We start from the raw sequence: 8,232 nt of genomic DNA on the forward strand, positions 1-8,232 counted from the left end.
TCATGGAGACACAGAATACACAAGGTATTGGTTCAATTCAAGACACTAGATAGAGACATTTCTTGTCAGTCCTACATAACCTTATAGTTTCCAAGTTATTTTCTCAAATTTCTTGGATAACACATCCAAATATATTCCCTCCATTGCAGTATTCCTCTTTTTTTCTCAAAATTATCAAACAATTCAACAAAGTGCATGCCCTCCATCTTTGCGTATGATTTTCTACTTTTGCAATTGCAATATACAACAATTTTGACCTTGATAACAATAGGTGGATTCCTATTACGATCTCTCTTAGTTCTTGGATTATGTTGTAGACAAAGAAGAGGAGAAGATGTGGGAATAAATTCATTGACACTACAAGGGGTAAGTCAAGAACTTTAAGCTTAGAGGACTAGGAAAAAAAAATTCAAGGATATGCTTATACAACACGCATATATGCACTTAGAACTATGATTACAGAAATAGCTTATTGGCATACCATGCCATAGACCAAAGTGTAAGTTTATTGAAATATTTCAATAGGCTTCAAATTAGGTTTTATATTTTAGGAATTTACTAAAGTTTATCTATGTTTATATATATATATATATATATATGTATGTATGTATGTATGTATGTATGTATGTATGTATGTATGTATGTATGTATGTATGTATGTATGTATGTATGTATGTATGTATGTATGTATGTATGTATGTATGTATGTATGTATGTATGTATGTATGTATGTATGTATGTATGTATGTATGTATGTATGTATGTATGTATGTATGTATGTATGTATGTATGTATGTATGTATGTATGTATGTATGTATGTATGTATCCATTAAACCTAAAAGATTGACAACCTATCGAAAGCATAGTTAGAATCTTTAATGCATTTTATAGATTGATTAGTGAGCAATTGTACAAAGTGACCTCAAATAGGTCATTGGTTGAGAAACATCTTTTCTTTTATGATGAGTTTTACAATGCACCAGCAAGCATGATAGGATATGGATCACTTAGCCCTTTTCCACTCCCAAATATAGATAGCACAAAGTAGCCAATTCCAAAATAAAAAATATGTGAATATTTTAGATTATAGATTTATGCAGATATTCAAACATATCTATGTCCTAATATAGCAAGTCAACAAGTGAAAATTACAATCTTTATAGCATAACACATTTTTGTGGACTTCTTTTATGATGAGGAAGCTTGAAAAACATCATTAATACTCATATACAAATTGTAGAAATCCATGGATTTCTTAGGTTAATGTTAGGATACAGAAGAAGTGTGTGGGACTATGTCTAAAGTGCAATGGAATCTATTGTTTGTAAATATACAATCACGTCACAAAATTTTATTCTGACTTCATATTACATGAGATGACATTTTGTGGATGGAAAGATTGTAGCAATTGATCAAGGCTTATAGAATGGCTTTGATAATCCTATGACAATGTTAGATGTTTGGTTAGAGTATGAGCTCTTAACGATATTCAGTATAAGGGCAAACCTCTCTTTACATCAAGGGTGAATGGACCTAGCAAATGGACTTTTTTAATTTGCTAGTAATGTTAATCATGGTGAGCCTTACGTGCATGTGTCCCAAAGTAAAGAGAGTAATACTTTGAGTAGGGACATTATCACGAAATAAGTTTTCCTTTTGCCACAATCTATCTGATAGGAATACACATGCAATAGTTGTAAAACAGATTAAAAATAATATAAAAATAATTTAACTTTATTATAATAATTATAATTTGATTACAATGCTCTATTTTATATACAAGAGGAAAATATCTATTTTATATACAAAATCGTGGCATATTTACAATCTTTGCATTCTCTTTACACCTGAGCTCTCAAAACTTCGATGGTATTCTCTACCTCATCATGTAGCTCCACATCATCCAAATTAGGGATCCCTTTAGTAGCTAATACTCACAAATTGGCTAAAATTTTCAATATCCACAAAATTTTAAAAAAATTTGATCAGGTTAAGTTGTGACTTTGAGATTTTTTTATTCATCCTCATTTCTAAGGTATATTGAGTTTGTGAAGGCTATTTTGCCATTTATGTGATAGAAGAATTCAAAGAAATAGGTTAAACTTCCCCCAATATTTTTAAGTTTTGGGATATATATAGAAAGATTCACCATAGTATGCTAGGACCTATACTTAAGGTTTCTATAAGTATTGATCAAGTGATTATTCGTGTGGGTAGAAACATTCCCACCTCTAGGCTCTTGTTAATGCCTACTTTCACAACCCACATGTACTCATCCCATGCTTTCTCTCTCAACCCCAAGGTTTCCCCAACTAGAGACTTGAAGAGCATTGTGTGTGTGTGTGTGTGTGTGTGTGTGTGTGTGTGTGTGTGTGTGTGTGTGTGTGTGTGTGTGTGTGTGTGTGTGTGTGTGTGTGTGTGTGTGTGTGTGTGTGTGTGTGTGTGTGTGTGTGTGTGTGTGTGTGTGTGTGTGTGTGTGTGTGTGTGTGTGTGTGTGTGTGTGTGTGTGTGTGTGTGTGTGTGTGTGTGTGTGTGTGTGTGTGTGTGTGTGTGTGTGTGTGTGTGTGTGTGTGTGTGTGTGTGTGTGTGTGTGTGTGTGTGTGTGTGTGTGTGTGTGTGTGTGTGTGTGTGTGTGTGTGTGTGTGTGTGTGTGTGTGTGTGTGTGTGTGTGTGTGTGTGTGTGTGTGTGTGTGTGTGTGTGTGTGTGTGTGTGTGTGTGTGTGTGTGTGTGTGTGGTATTAGACACATAGTTAGACACAATAACCATAGATTATTCTAGGCCCTTAGCTAGATCCTTGTTAGCAATAGCACCACATTTTAATCATACATTGCATCTTCAACACACTTATAAATGGGGGCATGCACATTAGGTGTTCACATTGGATGCCCACTTACACATATGGGCACAAACACTTCAATGGCACACACCCCCTAGTGATAACCCAGGATATCTACAAGAATGAGATTCTTAGGTAACTCACAAGTCTTAGGCATGTACCTTGCTAGGATTATATCTCCTACAGTATAAAGATGTATGCATCCATAGCTTTTAGTAGATTATAATCCATCTTCACCACATCCTAGTAGATTATACTAGGATGTATGCATCCATAGCTTTTAGTAGATTATAATCCACCTTCACCACATCCTAGTACATATACTACATCCCTTGACAACTTAGGCATTAGACCTTGGGCAAGCCTATCAACTCTAGGCTAGTCTTCTAGCACTCTAGTTAACCCAAACTCCATTGAACTAGTAAGGGAAAACTTCTCCGTGTGGTCAATTCCTACTTGTGATGCTTATGGCTAAGTCAATGAGGGAGATTAAGATATTTGTTCATTTTTAGGATTCAAGGAGTTTATTTGGTTTATTACTTTGATTTTCTAGCAAATATCTTATCAACATTGAAATGAATTACTTCATTATAGAACAAGAAGGATTTAATGTTACATGCAATGAAAAACCCATAATACCAATGTTGGGGTAATCAAACTTGTTCATAAGAGAGATTATAAATCTTAACTATAGCCCTAATTGTTCTTAGCCAAAAATGTCTTTTGCCAAATCCTTAGGTAGTAGAATATTAGGCACCTTGAGTAGTTAGGAGAGTGTAGAAGAGATTTATTGATAGTGCAAATGGATGGAGCATGCTCAAGACACTAACCAAGATTATGTGTTATTTGAGGTTGACTTTAATTATTGAGTGGGAATTTATCTTCAAATTCCTAGCTAATATGGATTTAGGTAGGGGGCTTATCAAGCATCTTTGGAAGTAGGGTTTTTGTCAATGGAGTCTTGAAATCATCACCCCTCCCCTCATCCTACCACTTTGTTGTCAACCATAGCATTTGATGCCTTAGGGTTCATTAAGAAGGAAACTGAGAATGGTAAAACCTTAAATGTGTTACCCTCCTTGACTCGAATAGACAATATTCTTGTTGTCAAAAATCCCAAAAGGAAAAATAGATATATGCCAAGGTCTAAATGCTGGAGTTTGACAAACTTCTAGGACTTCATATAGTCTCCTATATTTCCCTAATGGTTGGTCTATAGTTATGGTAAGAATGTATATGATGCTATAGCTTTGAAATGTTTGGGCCACACATAAGATAAGCGCCTTATTCCAAATGCAATTAGATTTTTTTCCATTTTGAAAGCTTGCACCAGCATAGAAGAAATAGAGAATAGTAGATCCATAGATTGCAGTTACCAACATTTGGAGGGGGAGGGGGGGTATGCACATGTGTAAGTTTCTGTGTGTCAAGTGTGATGTGCTTGCAAAAGCATTAAAAGTGTTAATGAGTTTTCAACATTAAATGTGGCCAACCCTATCAAATTAGACCCAATTAACAAAAAATATTAGCAAACACACCAAATAAATTTGATAAGATAAGAGACATGGAGAAAAGACTAAAGGAATTAGGAATGCTTGCCTCATTATAGAAATGGAAAGAGCTTAGAGCTATAAGCATCGATGCAAGGCATAGGCCAAGAAATTCTAGGGGTATAGGTCACAATGTTGATGTATCTTTTCTAGAGAAATCCATATCCTAGTCCTTGTGATATATCACAAAAGAAAAGGGCCATCTTCTTGTGCTCTCCTCTTGTGCCAGTAAGTGTGAAACCTCCCAAGTCCCTATATAAACATGCACTAGCGTTTCTTGCATGAAATGCTAGGCTATTTCGTGCTAGCCCATGAAGTAGTATGCCTTACCTACATATTGCAATCTAGGTTCTTAGGATTCTATATATATATATATCGTGCTCCCAACTTCTCTATTCTTTTTCTTCTTTTTTCTCCCCCCTCTGTGCATGCGTGCATGCGTGTGTGTGCATGCGTGCATCGTGCGTGCCTACGTGCATGTGTGTGTGTGTGTGTGTGTGTGTGTGTGTGTGTGTGACAAGGGATATAGAGAGGTTTCACACATAATTACCTCAATGCTAGTAACACATGTATCTAGATGTAACTTTTCCATAAACACTCTTCAAGATGTCATCTAGGTGAAATATGTTGTGAGTCATAGAGGGGATATATAGCTTTCATTGGCCTCTCTAGTGATTGTCAAAGGACAACTTGAAACACTCTCATTAGCTCCTCTGCCACACCATGGCTGAAATAACACACACACACACACACACACACACTCTCTCTCTCTCTCTCTCTCTCTCTCTCTCTCTCTCTCTCTCTCTCTCTCTCTCTCTCTCTCTCTCTCTCTCTCTCTCTCTCTCTCTCTCTCTCTCTCTCTCTCTCTCTCTCTCTCTCTCTCTCTCTCTCTCTCTCTCTCTCTCTCTCTCTCTCCTACAACAACTCAAATCTCTCACAACAAATCTAACATAGATAATAAGTTAAGTACAAATCATCTACCTACAAAAACCATTGATGATCTTAGTAGGAGCTAAATATGCAAACTCTTGTGTGATAGAGCTTCCTCTACCAAGGCTACAACAACATCACCTCTCTCATGACTAACCTCTAACATGCATGCATGTATGTAAAGAGGGGGAGAGATAAATTTAATACAATTCTCACTGCAAAAACATCTTTAGATCTTGTTGTCCAAAAGAACCTACATATCAAGGCAAATATGCGACTAAATGAGAGAAGATGATAAGGGAAGATATCAAATCTAATACATGTCAATTTGATGATATAATTCTTACTCTCAATAATTAGTATTAGGGCCTCTGCACCTAGATTCTCCTAGCACTCTATACCAATGTTCTCCTTGTGCTTCCTATACTGGTGTTCTCTTGGTGCTTCACATCCATCGAGGTTTGAAAGCACGCTTCATGTGGCAAGATGGTTTGTGGGAGGTTTATATAAAAAAACATGATCCAAACTTCAAAAGCTTTGGCAACTTAGATTCATACAATGTTGAATGCACAAAAATACAATGTATCAAGATGTGGCACTCACTAATATATATGGAGTGAAAGATCGACATTAATGGAATTAAGCCTAAACTATATCTCCAACAAAACCTTATGACAATTTCTCAAAGTTTCTCAAAGACAAACACATTTAATGGTGATTTCTATTTGCATTGAGCCTATCATAGCATGCATATTATCATCACACATTAAGCCAATAACATCACACAAATTTGACAATCCATAAACTATACAAAGAATTACTTATAATTCTCCTCCTTCCGCTCTCTCTCTCTCTCTCTCTCTCTCTCTCTCTCTCTCTCTCTCTCTCTCTCTCTCTCTCTCTCTCTCTCTCTCTCTCTCTCTCTCTCTCTCTCTCTCTCTCTCTCTCTCTCTCTCTCTCTCTCTCTCTCTCTCCCTCATAATTAATAATTAATAACATATTGCACAATTGTATATGTTTAAGATATTAATTGAAATATAATTATATATATATTATTAATAATTAATTAATATATTAATAATTAATACTTAATATCTAAGCTACATTAAATTATTAATAATTATAGTATATGAATTAAAATTATATTAATATAAATAATATATAATATACAACAATTATTAGTTAAAATAATAATATATTGATTAAAATTATAGATTATAATTATATATTAATGTATATACATAATATATAATACATATATACATTAACCATTTATTTTATATATGTGTGTGTGTGTGATACCAAGTGTTAAGATGGGATCAACTCGGAACACAACCTCGGGCGAAAAGACAAGCTTTTCCAACTCCCTCGAATGTGCAAGGAGCCTTTTTGAAGGTAACACGAAGATTTTTTTGTGCTCACACAAGGACCAAGGGAGGAAACCTCGGCCCTTTCCTATAACCTGCTCACCTCTCAACCCGAAAAGAGAACTATCCCCCCCCCCCCCCCCCACTTTTCACTCAAGTCACTCACCTTCCCCACTCTATTTTTCGACGAAAGGCCCCGAGCCACTTAACCATGCCCAAGCGTGGCACGCAATAGCCCCGCGCCGTGTCGCCACCAAGGAGAGCCAAGCCTTGAGTAGGGTACCTCCTATATATATATATATATATATATATATATATATATATATATATATATATATATATATATATATATAAAGAGAATGAGCACTTCTGGCCTCTACATAAATGGAATCAGACTCCACACATTAAGGGATGTGAAAGGGGCATGACCTAGCAAAATTGAAAGTGGACTAGGGTACTTTTATATACGAGCAGAGAGATGACGATATATAAGAGGAAGAGAGGAGAATGTGTGGTGTAATATGGAGTAAATGATTAAAATGCTAATATTTAGGGTTACACTAATGTATCCCAACCCAAAATGGTGAGGGGACATGCACACATATGTGAAGGGATAATGGTGGTGACAATGTGTAAGAAAAGAAAGAGGAAGAAGGGGTGGAGAGGATGATGGTGCGGAGGGGTTTGGGATAATGGAATGGGAAGAAAGAGGATAATGAAGAGATGGAGAGAGTGAGGGTATAATGAAGTGGGAGACAAGGGAGGGTGATGAAGTTGGAAGATGGATGGGGAGAGAGGGAGAGAGAGAGGGAGATGGTGTGTGTGATGAGGTGGGGAATAAGGGTGGTGGCTTGGAGAGGGATGGGGGAGTAGTGAAGGAGGGAAAGAGAATATTTCCTTACATCACCTAGTCCATCATCCAATTGGGGTTCTAATCAATCAAGATTATGCTTGATTAATTAGAGCTAGCATATAATATAATCTAGCTAAGTGTCTATATAAAAGAAGACCCCTTTGAGCCTTCAAGGGGAGACACACATACTCCACTCTTCTTATGTGCATGAGTCTTCATAGTCAAGCTTCCCAAAATAATAAGAAAATGAAGGTAAATTATAAAGGTTGAAAAATGTGAGAGAGAGTTGTGCATGTGCATTATTAATATAATGTGATGCTTTACAATATAGGATGGATAGTTTTACAAGGTTTTTAGAAAGAATATGAAAAGGGGCATGTTCCAACTATCGAATGTTGAATGCGATGACATGCTACGCTACATGCTCCATGGAAGCACCCTCTATAAACAACATGTTTTAGGCCATGGCCTTTGCTTTCTTCCCCAAAGGCAGTCGTGGTTCTAGGCTATACACTCCATCCATGCTATGTGTCCTATGTGATGCTCATAGGGGTCATAGAACATCTAGGAAACTCACCTTACACCACTAGCTTCTTGTTGCCACTACTACACAAACCTCTCCAACATGCTTGCCAATTTTTGCACGATGGCAAAAGCCAAGTATACCGCACAAGAAGGAATCATCAGTGTCAAG

This window comes from Lygodium microphyllum, chromosome 9 (genome assembly GCF_053477565.2).
Source record: "Lygodium microphyllum isolate KBCC chromosome 9, Lygodium_microphyllum_v1.1.10, whole genome shotgun sequence".
NCBI lineage: Eukaryota > Viridiplantae > Streptophyta > Polypodiopsida > Schizaeales > Lygodiaceae > Lygodium > Lygodium microphyllum.